Below are 15,137 nucleotides of genomic sequence, written 5' to 3' on the forward strand. Positions count from 1 at the left end.
TGACGAGGATGATCATATGGATGATATCTCAGTTGTTAATGACGATCCTAAGTGTTTCAAAGAGGCTATGGCATGTCCAGACCATGAGAAATGGCTTGAGGCTATGGAATCCGAAATGGAGTCTATGAGAATTAACAAAGTATGGAATTTGGTTGATTGCTCTAAGGACGTTAAACCTATTGGATGCAAATGGGTTTTCAAGAAAAAGATTGGAGCAGATGGGAAGGTTGAAACCTATAAAGCCCGTCTTGTTGCTAAGGGATATAATCAAAAGGAAGGTATTGATTATGAGGAAACTTTTTCTCCCGTAGCAATGCTCAAATCTATTCGGATTCTATTGGCCATAGCTGCATACTATGATTATGAGATATGGCAAATTGATGTGAAAACAGCTTTTCTTAATGGAGAGCTTAAGGAAGAAGTCTATATGACTCAACCTGAGGGTTTCACATTGCCGTCTACTCATAATAAAGTATGTAAGTTGCAGCGATCCATTTATGGGTTAAAACAAGCTTCTCGTAGTTGGAATATTCGCTTTCACACGACAATCAAAAGTTTTGATTTTGTGCGATGTGAAGAGGAGCCATGTGTATACAAGAAGGCAAGTGGGAGTATAGTAATTTTCCTAGTGCTATATGTGGATGACATATTGCTGATAGGAAATGATGTGCCAGCCATGCAAAAGACAAAGATTTGGCTATCTGAACAGTTCTCCATGAAGGATATGGGAGAAGCGGCTTATATTCTTGGAATAAGAATCTATAGAGATAGATCTAGTAAGCTGCTAGGGCTCTCCCAATCTTTGTACATTGATGCTATCTTAAGGAGATATCGCATGGATAACTCCAAAAGAGGCTATCTGTCGATAGGTACTGGTATATCTGTTTCTAGGGAGGATAGTCCTAAAACCCCAGAGGAAATAGAACGCATGAGCAGAGTCTCATATGCGAATGCAGTGGGAGCTATCATGTATACCATGACATGTACAAGGCCTGATGTGGCCTACGCGCTAGGAATAGCGAGTAGGTATCAGCGAAATCCTGGTGAGGAACATTGGAAAGTGGTGAAAACCATCCTTAAGTACTTGAGAAGGACTAAGGACCAATTCCTCATTTTTGGAGATTGTGAGCTAAAAGTGTTTGGCTATACTGATGCTAGCTTTGCATCGGATAAAGATGATAGCAAGTCTACCTCTGGTTATATTTTCACCTTGAATGGTGGAGCTGTGAGTTGGAGGAGTTCCAAACAAGGTACAGTAGCCGACTCAGTAATCGAAGCAGAGTACATAGCCGCATGTGATGCTGCTAAAGAAGCCGTTCGGATAAGAAAATTCTTAACTGAACTTGGTGTTGTTCCTTCTGTGGAGGAAGGTGTTCCTCTAATGTGTGACAATACGGGAGCTATTGCACAAGCAAAGGAGTCAAGATCACACCAACGATCCAAACATGTTCTTCGGAAATTTCACCTGATTAGAGAAATAATTGAACGTGGAGACGTTCAAATTCAAAAGGTGGAAGGGAAAGAAAACGTTGCAGATCCTCTCACTAAAGCGCTTGGATCAAAGGAGTTTGACAAGCACAAGTGGAATATAGGATTAAGGTTCATGACCGATTGGCTCTAGGTCAAGTGGGAGATTGTTAGAATTATGCCCCAGGGCAATCGTTAGTTATGTAACATTTTGAACATATTTCATACAATGTAATTATTAATGGAGATTAATAATTAGATGGCATTTTCTTATTATCTCATTATGGTATTAATACGATGATAAGTCCTTGATTAAACCGGTATATTTGACATCATAATGGAGATTATGATAATGAGAGTCGAGTATTATAGAGTTTAGTCTAAAAGTGTTCTTGGTCGTGTGATTATCAGAATGGGACTATGATAATCCGAATAGACCAATATATTGATAACGGTACTCATGAGATGAGTATTAATGGATCTCATTCATTAAGTTATAATATAGATAATGCATATGGAGATATGATTATTGAACTGACCAACAGTGAGATTTCCCAAATGGTTATTATTACCTATGCATTGTCAATGTGGAAATTCTCTTAAGGAGTAGTTGTATATTTTATCCTTTGACCTGAGATCATCATTGTAGTTAATAGACTACTTATTGTACTTAGATACCGGACACCTAGTGTGTAAGAATGCTAGTTGAATGGTCATTGGGTATAATTAAGTACCTATGTAATTAGTGGTGAGTCAAGATGGAATCCGTCAACTCAGGGTAATGAGTTTGAACTCTATGTTGTCATTAATCTTATTGGTCATATAAAGACCTTGGCCAGGGCATACGAATGTTTTAAGAAAGGAGTTTCTTAAAGTCATTCTTGACCGATAATGATTGGCATGTAACATAGTGGTCGTCTCGTGGGGTTTGACAGTCAAACCATACCCTAGGACGATCCGGAGTTGGAACGACTGAGGGAAAAAAATACAGTATCCTTTACCAGGTTCGAGTACAGTAAAGTACAGTGAATATTGGTATTCATGTTATCCGGCCGTCGGGGAGTGTTGTTAGACGCCAACCTCGATTAATAGTTAATGAGATTAATTATTATCGGTTTAGCGATGAACCTATGTGGTCACACACTTACGGTTGATATTTAACGTTTACGGTTATTTAATTTATTATGAGATAATTAATTAAATAATCTCGACGACATATTTTTATATTGTCCGCTAACACGGAAATATAGTTATTATCGGAAAGACGTTTGTATGAGAGACGGATCAAAATGAATCAGATTGGTATTAAGCTGATTTACACGTCCTTTTTGATAAACATGATTGATTCAATGTTTATCAAAGAGTTTGCTACGTGGCTTTTACTAATGATTGCTTAACAAAGTTTCACGTGGAGAAACTTAATGAGCAAGTTATTTGTTACCTATAAATAGCCATGCATTCTTGCTATTTATACGTACAACAGTAACAAGTTCGGATATCATCTACTCTCATACATACATAAAAGCGAGATAAGTGTTTTCTCTATATTCCGAGGTCGTCTCAAGGGCTGAGAACGTTAGTTTATCTACCGGTGTGGATACACTAGAGACTCCGTATTTTCGGGGTTAGACCAATTTACTATATACACATAAAGTATGTGTCCTTTTACTCAGTTTTTACAAAAATTTTAAATGCAATAGATCTCACAAGGACCGCATTTCTGTCTTCCGCTGCTACATGTAATGTGCCGCGGTCCCTTCAATAGAATCATAAATTTAAATTCCAAGACATCCAAAAGAACTTCTATTTTTGTCCTCTTCCTCAAAATCAGAAATATCAATACTATATATTAAATCCAGAAACCAAGGGACTTCAATGTAATTAAAGAAAGTTATACAAATTAATTATACTATATAGTTTTAAATCACTAGCACCGTGTGATGGACCCGATTAAGGGATCACAATGCAAATATTATATAGTTTGGGTTAAAATTAAATTATATAGAAGCTTGGTAATTTTTCTAAATATTTGTAAGAGACTAAAATATGGTCAATTTCCTTAAAATAAAACAATTAATTAAGATGGTCAATTTCCTTAAAATAAAATAATTAATTAAGATGGTCAATTTCAAGGAGACTAAAAGAAATAACATGTTTGGTAATTTTCCTAAATATTTATAGAATACTAGGAGATGGTTAATTTCCTTAAAATAAAATAATTAATTAGTATAAACATGCACACTTATGGTATTAATTATTATCATCATAAAATTATATATTAAATTTAAAATCTATGCAATTTTATTAAACTTAATAGTTTATTAGATGTATAGATATGTTAATTATTTAACATACAAAAATATAATATAAGTAGGTTATAAATAGTTCAAGTTAGATTCCATAATATATAATATTGCATAATTCTTTCGATTTGATTTATTGCATATATGTAATATATTTATAAATATATAATCGTCTTAAAATTGCATGCCTAAGTGGTAAAAGTAATTTCTTCAATAAAAAAAAGAATTGTAGTAACATTGGATATAGTTATATGATAGTAATCACTCATTTGAATAGTAAAAGTAACAATATTATCAGCGAGATTAGTGAAAGTGGTAGAAACAACAACGGGAGTAGTGAAATAATCAATATTAATGTGGCAATTGTGAAAGTAACAATAATTACGGCGGGAGTAGTAAACTTATCAATATTAACGCGGCAGTAGTGACAGTAACAATAACTACGGCGGGAGTAGTGAAAGTAACAATGATTACGGGCAAGTAATGAAATGTTATTACTATTGTTTCATTAATAAGAGTAAAATATTAATAGAGGGAGTAGTGAATTTGTCTCAAAATTTATTTAATCGTAATTTTAGGATATGCCATAGAAAAATATATTAATGATAAATTTATGAGTTATGTAATTTTAAGTAGTTTTATTTAATGAAAAAAAAATTTAATGGTAAGTAGAGGTAGCCCGGGCGAAGCCGGGCACCAATACTAGTTAATAGGAAAGGTAAGACCAGAAGGGTTACCAACGATAAGCTTGCCAGAGTTGGGATCCTCAATGTGGAAATCACTGAGATCGAGTGATCCAAATCAATACTTCCTTAGATTTCACTCCTTGAACCTTCTTCATCCAACCCGGTTCGACAAAAGCCGTGACAAGGGTGTCGTTAGACCCCAGTTTTTTTCATCCTGGGGAACTTGTGCTGGAACGGTTTTTTCAGGGTAAACCACATGAACCCGGTCGACTTGTTGTAGCCAAATTCTTGTATGTCAATCAAGGGAAACGAAGTACTTGGCATGTTGATCTCCTTCAACAATTCATTCAACTTTTGCCTGCATTGTACGGGACCATTGTACACGTCTGCGTCTTTGCCATGATTTTCGATCAATTTCGCAGCCATTTTTATTTACTTGTAGAGTTGTAGTAATAGCGAATTTATATATAGAGGTGTATTTATTTTTTTTATTTTTTTTTATTAGGTAAGAAAACTAGGTTGATCCTCTAGGGTAGGACCAACCTATCTCATCCTTTCGAATGAGGGAGGTAAGTTGAAGCCACCGGCTATCAAACCACCTCGAAAGAGTTGGACATGAATGTCCAACTGAAGCCATGAAGTCAGCAACCTTGTTGGCTTCACGAAAACAATGTTTAATTATCACTTCATCGAAAAAATGAAGGTCTAACTTCACATCCTTGATAATACTAGAAATTTCCCACGGAATTTGCCAAGTACCTCGAATCGAGTTAATAACACATAAGTTATCACCCTCCACAATTAACTTTGAGATTCCTAAATATTTAGCTGCTAAAATACCTTCTTTTAAAGCAAGTGCTTCCGCAACAAGGATACTATTGGATCCGCACTTTTTTGCTCCCAACAAAACGACTTTACCATTGTGATCTCTTATAGAATATCCTAAAGCAGCTTTATTACCTTCTATTCTCAATCCGTCAAAATTTAGCTTTAGGAAACCGTTTGTAGGTTTTTCCCACCAAATCTCTTCCTTACTAGAATTGTTTCTAGCTGACTCTTCTACCTCGGGATTGTTGAGATCCTTAAATCTAGTCACATTCCATGTCTTAGTGCTATTATTACATAGAGTAATAAGTTTGCTGATACTTAAATTAACATTATTAAAGATAATATCATTTCTATGGAACCATGCATTCCACCAAATAAAAATAATCTTTATAAAGTCATCTTTTGGAATTAAATACTTGAGATAATTCAGTTTCGTTAGAAAACTTTGACTTGTAATAGTATCATAATTTGACAAAAACTCGTTGAAACTAATAATGTTCAGGTCATGGATGACAGACCCAATCAAAGGACATTCGTAAAAGAAATGATCTTTGTTTTCAATAGGATTGTTGCACAGAACACAATGAGGTGGGACATCAATATGACTCTTGAGAAGTCTACTTTTCGTTGGAAGGCCGTCAACACAAGCTTTCCAAAGAAAAAATTTCAATTTAGGAGGAATATTCAATTTCCAAATCCACTGAAATTCACATTTGACAAGAGTTTGATCGAACAAACCTTGCGCTAACCAAGTTGCTGTTTTGGTAGAGAAATTTCCATCTACGGACAACCCCCAAATAAGGGTATCTGGAATATCATTATGTGGCACTGGAATGTTAGTAATCTGATTAACAATATCGTTATTCACTAAACTGGATAATTTACAAACATCCCATTGCTTGTTTGAGGTTATGAAATCTTTAACCAAAAGATTAAGATCGCGGTTACTATCATCATCAACCACACTCCTTGTAAGTGGGTGTGAAAAAACCCAATTATCAGACCAAAACTTAATGTTGCTACCATTACCTACCTGCCATCTCAGTCCTTTTCTAAATAGAGTCCGAAGACTCATTAGTTTACGCCATTGCCAAGAAGAGGCTGAATTAGGCTTATGATCAAAGAGTGAACAATTTCTCAAGTATTTTTTAGATACCACTTTGACCCAAATACTTTCCTTATCCATAAGAATTTTCCATAAAAGTTTCATTTGAAGAGCTTTATTAGTCGCTTTAAGATTTAATTCCTAAACCACCAACCGACTTTGGTAAACAAACTTTATGCCAACCAACCAAATTAGGAGAACGCTGGGAAGGATTCTTATTCCAAAGAAAGTCTCTATTAATTTTATCTAATCTATTATGGATCGATGAAGGGAGGAGGAAGCTTTGCATATGAAAAGTTCCCTTCGCGGCTAAATTAGCATTGACAAGAACTAGTCTACCTGCTTGAGATAGAGAATTCGCTTTCCATTTCGATAGTTGAGTGCAAGAAGATTGAATAATGTTCTCGAAAGTATTTTTAGTCACTCTGCTATCAATTATAGGACATCCTAAATACTTACCCAAATGAGCTTCCTCGTTCATATGGAGAATGCCTCTAAATGATTCACGAAGAGAACGCTCAATATTTCTAGTGCATTGAAAAGTGGATTTGTCAAAATTAACAAATTGTCCGGAAATCGTGCAAAATTTATCTAAAATAGACTTAATAGTTCTACAACTCTGGTTAGAGGCTTTAGCGAAAATGATAGTGTCATCCGCAAAAGTGAGAAACGGAATTTTCTCCACCCCGGATCCAATTCTAACACCAATATCACTAGAGCTAACATCACTATTATTTTGTAGAGATCTTGCTAAAATCTCGGCGCACATAATAAATATGTATGGCGAAAGTGGGTCTCCTTGTCGAATACCTCGAGTGGGTCTAAAAACGTCTCCCGGTGTTCCATTTACTAACACTGAGTAAGAAACAGTGTTTATACATGCCATAATCCATGAAATCCACTTAGCATTAAAACCCATTTGTTTAAAAGTTTCCTCGATAAAATTCCATTCTAGTCTTAGAGGTGTATTTAGGTGTGTAAGATTTAGTCATATTTTTAAGGTTATTCTAGTAGTGGGTGGAGGATTTTCAACTAATAGAGTCCGTCTCGAAAAAAAATCATCATTTTATAATTAAAAAAATTGACCATTTAATGATAAATGGTTAGTACTCCGTATAACAAAAATTGTCATTTAATGGTATTTTTTTTCCAGGAAATGTTAAGATTGTATCGTAAAATGGTTATATTATTTTATTGTTTTAATTTCAAACGGATTGAGCCATCTGAAATAGTGAATTTATCATTGGTAGGCAACAAGTTTCAGCTTTGATTATATACTAGGAAAAATTACAAATAACCATCACATATTTACGTATTTTTACAGATAACCACTACGTATTTCTATTTTTACAAATAACCCCCAAGCTTTCATGTATATATTCTCCAATCACCACAGTATATTTGCCCCGAAACTCATTTTTCATATTTTCCGACTCATTAATTAATAATTTATCTGAAATACCCATACTACCCTTATCAACTTATACACTCCCAAATTAACAAAACATTTCAATCTTTCTATATTTCCTCCTGAATACCCAAATCTATTTCCTCCTGAAACCCTAAATCCCCAAATCAATTGATATTGATTTATCTGGAAACCTTAAATCCAAAAAATCCTCCAGCATATCACCAACACTCATCTCTACCCTGCCGAATTCAAGTGCAGCAACAACCCGATTACGCGCTCAATTGAGCAGCCAACAGCTGCATTACCGCACACCACCATTTGAATCATCGTATTTAAAGTCAGAACCGGAGCCTGATTTAAAAGTCTGACAAGTTGAACGAATTGAGCACAAACGAACCACAAGTCCAGCTGCCCAGAATAAGGCCAGTTCGACTCAGTTCCGATCCACCATTCCATCGAACAACCTAGTGCATCCCAGAATAAGGCCGTCACGACTCACCCCCTCCTCCATATTGCCCTAGAATCTCAACCCAAAAACTGAGTCCCAACTCGTCCTCATCATTTGTTCCGCACTCGCAAATAACAATTCAGTACACCATTTAACCACAACGCCCAACTCGCGCTTCTGCTCTATTCGAACCCGTCAATTCAGACCACCATGTATGCCGTCGAATTGACGATAAATACTTCTCAATTTGGTGTCTTTGTAGATCAGTTTTATGGAATGTATCGTGAGTATGAGCAGAACCTAAATTCATATGAATGGGTCCAAGAATTATGGAAAATGATAAAGAGGAGGGTCATTTCAAATGAATTGTAAAGCATATTGGATCAATTGATTTGGGGATTTAGGGTTTCCATATGAATTACACAGTAATTGATTTGGGTCTTCAGGAGGAAATCAAGAAAGATAGAAATGTTATGTTTAAGTAGATAAGGGTAATATGGGTATTTCAGATAGCTCGTTAATTAAGTAGTCGGAAAATATGAAAAACGAGTCTTGGGTATTTTATATACGGTGGTGATTGGGGAGTATAGGTGAAAGTATGGGGGTTATTTGTAAAACAGAAATACGTGGTGGTTATTTGTAAAAATACGTAAATACGTGGTGGTTATTTGTAAATTTTCCTATATACTAGTGTGTAACCCGTGCATAAATACACGGGTATAATATGAGTTTATGTATAAAGGTTTATTTACACAGGTAAAATATAAGTTATGGAAATAATTGGTACTTTGTAGAAATATTTAAATGAGTATATAAGTAAATAATTAGACGTGTAATCAATATAAATAACATTATGTCTGCAGTATTATTTTTTTGACCAAAAAAAAAATCAATATAAATAACATTATGAAAATTGCAATTTCATACAGACACTTGGTTACAACTTACATACTACGAAAATAAAATACAGTGTATATGATACAAAATAAAACTAAAATAAGATTAGATTTTATTAGTTGTTAGATCTTGTTGATTAAGTTTAGAATTTTAATTATCTTTTAGTTAGTTTATTAGTTATCTTTTAAGTATCTTTTAGTTAATAGATTTCTTGTTGGTTAAGAAGACTATAGTTATTTATAGGGGATTTAGTTTGTTATTTTCGAGATCATTGAATATTGAATTAGAAAAGAAACAGAATTGTTGTTGCAATTGTGCTATTCGGATCGACGGGTTTCGTTCCAACCCTATTTCTTGTTTGGCGCGTTTTCAAACATTAACTCGATCAACTAGCAATAGGTCTTGCGAAATTGATCACCATTGAACGATCTATAGGTCTAGATCGGTCAAATATCCCTTTTTCATTATTGTTCGTTATTCTTTGAAACCACTTCCTCGCAATTTTCGTATCAGTATAATTACAACAAATACTATTCCAAATACTCAAATATTTCATGGCCAGTAAACAACATTAGAAGTTAAATTACATGTGCCAGTTTCATTGTTCCAAATAAGTATTTTCAAACTTTTTTTACTTGTCACCCTCGAGATAGCAACATAGAGTTGGCCATGACTAAAAACAGGCATAGGAAGATAAAAACCAACATGGGATAATGATTGTCCTTGACTTTTGTTGATTGTCATGGCAAAACAAACGCTTATTGAAAACTGTCTTCTCTCAAATCTAATTGGAAATTTTATTGAATCAGAAGGAGTTAACGTGATCCGAGCAATATGGACTCTATCTCCCTTATTATTGCTAGTTAAGACAGTTGCCCTAATAACGGGTACACCCAAGTGGCGCTCACTTTGGGCGACACCGGGGTGATTATTGTAAATTCATTAGTTAATGTGCTTTCCCTCCATCAAAATTTGAAATTCAAACTAAGTAGTCTTAAAGTGTAGTTTAGGAAAATAACATTATTAATTAATAATTGTAACAATAATGATAATTTTATATATTAAAAAAAATCTCACCAAAATAGGCGTTTTTAGTGGAACTACATATTCTTACCATTGACCAAGACTGACTATGGTATAAATAAAGCCAAATGCCAAGAGAAATCAACTCAAGGCTTTGGTAGGATGGTATCTTACTATCTTTGTATAATGGTTGATTACGAATAACGCGGGTTTGAGGCTAGTCAGGAGTGTTTTTGTTAATTTTTTTCCCTTATAAATTTGTTTTAGTTTGATTTTGAATATTGAATGTCTTTTTGCCTATTTAAGTGGTTGAAACAAATATTTCTAAGGAGAGTATGTGTGACACCCTCACATACCAAGGTGCCTTACCAAGACTACCCTAGCATGAGAGACCGTCACCATCTCGGTTGCCCGAGGTTTTGTACATCAAAGTTCAATCCAAACACAATTATTAAAGGATAAATGATTAAAGTTTACATGCTCTCAAAACCAAAACCAAGGTACCACTATGAAAGTTCAACAACTAAGATTGAATGCTAAATCTCTTGACAGCGGAAGCTAGATTCGAGTGATGACTCCCCACGACGGCCCCATAGCCAGTGAACATCATCACCTGTCACAATCTGCTCACCATTCCCGAATGGATCACCACAGATTTTACAAAACAACAACGGGGTCAGTTACTGTATAATCAAAATAAGACAAGTACAAAAAGGTAAACTGCTGATTATCATCCACACCCAACTCCCGATCTCACATAGTAACTGACTACACACTAAAGTGTGTAGCGCTGCCAGATTACCCATCGCAACAGATAATCCTCACCGCCAGTGGGGGGACCACAGCCAATCCCCACCTAAGCCCCGCTCATCAACGAGCGATAACCTTGTTCATTAATGTGCACATCCCATTCTGTGGCGGGTTCCACAGAGGGCGAAACTAGGGCGTGAAGCCACTCCCGTAAGTGACTCCACTCAGCCGAAAACGCATCTCGCGAACATCATCAACAACCATCACTATAACACCCCCTCATACCAAGGTACCTTACCAAGGACTACCCTAGCATGAAAGACCGTTACCATCTCGGTTGCTCGAGGTTAATATATCAAAGTTAACAATCCAAAACACTAAAGCGCAACTGAGTTTAACGCTTACATGTTTCCAAAAACCAAACCAAAGTACAACTGTGAAATGTCTAACAACTACAAAGAATGCAAGCTAAGTCTCTTGACGGCGGAAGCTAGACTGGAGTCATGACTCCCCATAACTGTCCCATAGCTAAAAAATTGCATCACCTGTCATAATCTGCTGACCATCCCCGAATGGATCACCACGTATTTTATAAAATAACGGGGTCAGTTACTGAATAATCAAAGTAAGACAAGTACAAAAGGCAACCAGCTAATCATCCTCCTCCTCCTCCGGTCTCCCGATCTCACACAGTAACCGACTACACACCAAAGTGTGTAGCCCTGCCAGATTACCCATCGCAATAGGTAATCCTCGCTGCCAGTGGGAGACCGCAACCAATCCCCGCCTAAGCCCCGCTCATCAACAAGCGATATCCTTGTCCCTTAATGTGCACATCCCTTCCCGTGGCGGGTTCCACGGAGGGCGAACTAGGATGTGAAGCCACTCCCGCAAGTGACTCCACCACGATCATCACAACACCAACACCAATACCACACCAACACAACAACAATGATCAGCAAACAAACAATCGTACGCAAAACAACATAATCTCAAATCAATTAAACATGAACTGAGTAGGGAAACCCTATCTTAGCACAACTGGAAGAGACACAAGCAAGGCAATCTAGAACGGCTCCTCTACGAAGTCCCCACCTAACACAATCATATAAACAACAATAATCACCATATGCAAACCCCCCTTTTTCCCAGATCACAATTCAAGCCAAACCCTAAAAGATTAATCAAAGAATTAGGGGAAAAACAAGGACTTACCGACGATAGAACAAAAGATGAAGGAACTTGCTAACGATCACACACACTAGGGAGATATTTGGAAAGAATTAGAGCGTCATTAAGTGTTTAGGTTTTGTAAAAATGTAAATAGAAACTGATTAACGCGTTTTATATAATTCTAATCATCTCCAAATCAAACCGCGGAAATAACACCCGTCAGACCGGATACTCGGCCGAGTATAGAGTATACTCGGCCGAGTACCCTCTACTCGGTCAAGTATTCCACATACTCGGCCGAGTAGTCCTGGGCAGTAGTCATTCCAGGATACACGACACCCCTTACTCGACCGAGTAGGCCATATTCGGCCGAATACGGGCTTAGGAAATCCGTAGTATTACAGTCTTCCCTCCTTAAAAAGAACTTCATCCCCGAAGTTCACACTATACACATAAAACCAGACCGACACAACCCACGAAACTCCCACCATATAAGACAAAACACCCAACAAGACACCCAAAACTAGCTAAACCAACACAAAACATCACTAACCCGACTTAAACTAACTCAAAAACAAACATGCGACCATCTCCTAGCACCCTAAAAAGACAACGGTTACGTCCCCGTAACCAAACATACCTGATAAAAAAGGTTAGGAAAACGTTCTCGCATAGCCTCCTCGGGTTCCCATATGGCCTCTTCCACATTATGATTATACCAAAACACCTTGAGTAAAACGGTCTCACCACTCCTTGTCTTGCGTACTTTGCGGTCTAATATCTCTTTTGGAACCTCGGTATAAGATAAGGACTCATCAAGTTCGATGTTCTCAACCTCAAGCACATGTGACGGGTCACTCACATACTTCTGGAGCTGTGAAACATGAAAGACGTTGTGGACTCGGTCCAAAGCTGGTGGTAAAGCTAACCTGTAGGCCACCTCACCTAAACGATCCAAAATCTCATATGGACCGATAAACTTCTGGCTCAACTTACCCTTCTTCCCAAACCTCATCACTCCTCGCATTGGTGACACTTTCAAAAGGACTTTGTCACTCACTGCGAACTCGATGTCCCTGGGATGCAAGTCGGCATAACTCTTCTGACGATCCTGAGCTGCTTTCATCTTTTGACGAATTAGCCGAACTTGTTCAACCATATCCTGCACCATCTGTGGCCCTAAAACCACTGCCTGTGAACTGTCATCCTAACATACTGGACTTTGGCACTTCCTGCCATATAAAGCCTCAAAAGGTGCCATCCTGATACTAGTATGGTAGCTGTTGTTGTACGAAAACTCGATCAAATCCGGTCTGTCCTCCCAACTTCCCCCGAACTCCATGGCACAAGCTCTTAACATATCCTCCAAGGTCTTGATAGTCCTCTCAGTCTGACCATCTGTTGCAGGATGAAAAGTTGTACTCATCTTTAAGGTCGTACTCATAAATTCCTGCAATTCTTGCCAAAACTTTGATATAAACCTCGCATCTCGATTTGACACTATATCCTTTGGTATACCATGTAACCGGACCACATGTTTCCTGTAACTGAAGGCTAGCTGTATCTAATTAGTCCAGGTATCCTTCATCGGAATGAAGTGAGCTAACTTTGTTAACCGGTCGACGATCACCCAAATCATATTGTTACCTTGCTGTGTTCTTGGTAACCCCACGATGAAGTCCATAGAGATCGACTCCCATTTCCACTCAGGTACCTCAAGAGATTGGATCTTACCCTGTGGTCTCCGCTGCTCACCCTTGACCCTCTGGCAGGTCAAACATCTAGCCTCGAACTCAGCCACATCTCTCTTCAGATTAGGCCACCAAAAAGTCTTCTTGAGGTCTTTATAAAGCTTGTCACCTCCTGGGTAAACCGAATAAGGAGTGCAATGAGCCTCTGTCATGATAACTCTCCTCAAGTCTGCATCATCAGAAACACACCATCGCCCATCAAAACGAACACTCCCATCTGTGTGGATAGAAAACCTGGAAACTGTGCCACCCTCCACCCTAGACTTCCATTCTTGGATCTTAGGATCAAGCTCTTGTTTTCTCTTGATATTCTCATACAAATCCGGCTCGATCGTCAAATCCCCGATGGTATCCCCTTTCCGAATCATATGGATCCCCATCTTGGACATCTCATCCCTCAGCTTTAGCAAAGACATCGCTGTACACAGCGAATGGACACTCTTTCTATTCAAAGCATCTACAACCACATTAGCCTTACCCTCGTGATAGATGATCTCTATGTCATAGTCTCCGATCAGCTTCATCCATCGTCTCTATCGCATGTTAAGCTCTCTTTGAGTGTAGATATATTTCTGACTCTTATGATTTGAAAACACCTTAAAGGTTGCACCGTAAAGGTAGTGCCTCCAAATCTTAAGAGCAAAGACAACTGCACCCAGTTCCAAATCATGAGTAGGGTAGTTCTTCTCATATGGCTTCAGCTGCCTCGACGCATAAGCTATAACCTTCCCATTCTGCATCAGAACACAACCCAACCCATTCTTTAAAGCATCAGTACATACTTCAAAGTTTTCACAACCCTCTGGTAAAGCTAGGATAGGAGTTGTGGTCAAACGCTCCTTTAAGGTCTGGAACGCCGTCTCACAACTCTCATCCCATCGTAATATTGTCTCTTTCCTCATCAAGGCGGTCATAGGCCGTGCTATCGTAGAAAAGTCCTTCACGAACCTCCTGTAGTAACCAGCTAGACCCAAGAAACTCCGAATCTCAGCAACATCATTCGGTGATTCTCACTTGGTCACTGCCTCAATCTTGCTAGGATCCACGGACACACCCTTTTTGGATATCACATGACCCAGAAAAGCCACCTCTTCTAACCAGAACTCACACTTGGATAGCTTGGCATAAAGTTGATACTCTCGCAAAGTATGCAAAACTAGCCTCAAGTGCACCTCATGCTCTTCCTTAGTCTTAGAGTAGACTAAGATGTCATTAATGAAGACAACCACAAACTTGTCCAAGAACGGGCTAAAGACCCGGTTCATCAGATCCATGAAAGCTGCTTGATACCGTCG

At 37.7% G+C, this 15,137-nt stretch overlaps 1 protein-coding gene across 1 annotated transcript in view; it reads right to left on the reverse strand.

Annotated features, from left to right (window-relative positions):
- Positions 1 to 15,137, reverse strand: part of LOC141602117 (uncharacterized) — a 60,117-nt gene that overhangs the window by 7,190 nt on the left and 37,790 nt on the right. The window contains exons 7-8 of the mRNA XM_074422432.1: positions 4,474 to 4,970; positions 3,205 to 3,309 (exon numbers count right to left, since the gene is read on the reverse strand). The gene's annotated coding sequence lies outside the window, so the exon portion shown is untranslated. The remainder of the gene's footprint in view (positions 1 to 3,204; positions 3,310 to 4,473; positions 4,971 to 15,137) is intronic.

Source organism: Silene latifolia, chromosome 1, assembly GCF_048544455.1.
Source record: "Silene latifolia isolate original U9 population chromosome 1, ASM4854445v1, whole genome shotgun sequence".
In the NCBI taxonomy this organism is placed as follows: Eukaryota; Viridiplantae; Streptophyta; class Magnoliopsida; order Caryophyllales; family Caryophyllaceae; genus Silene; species Silene latifolia.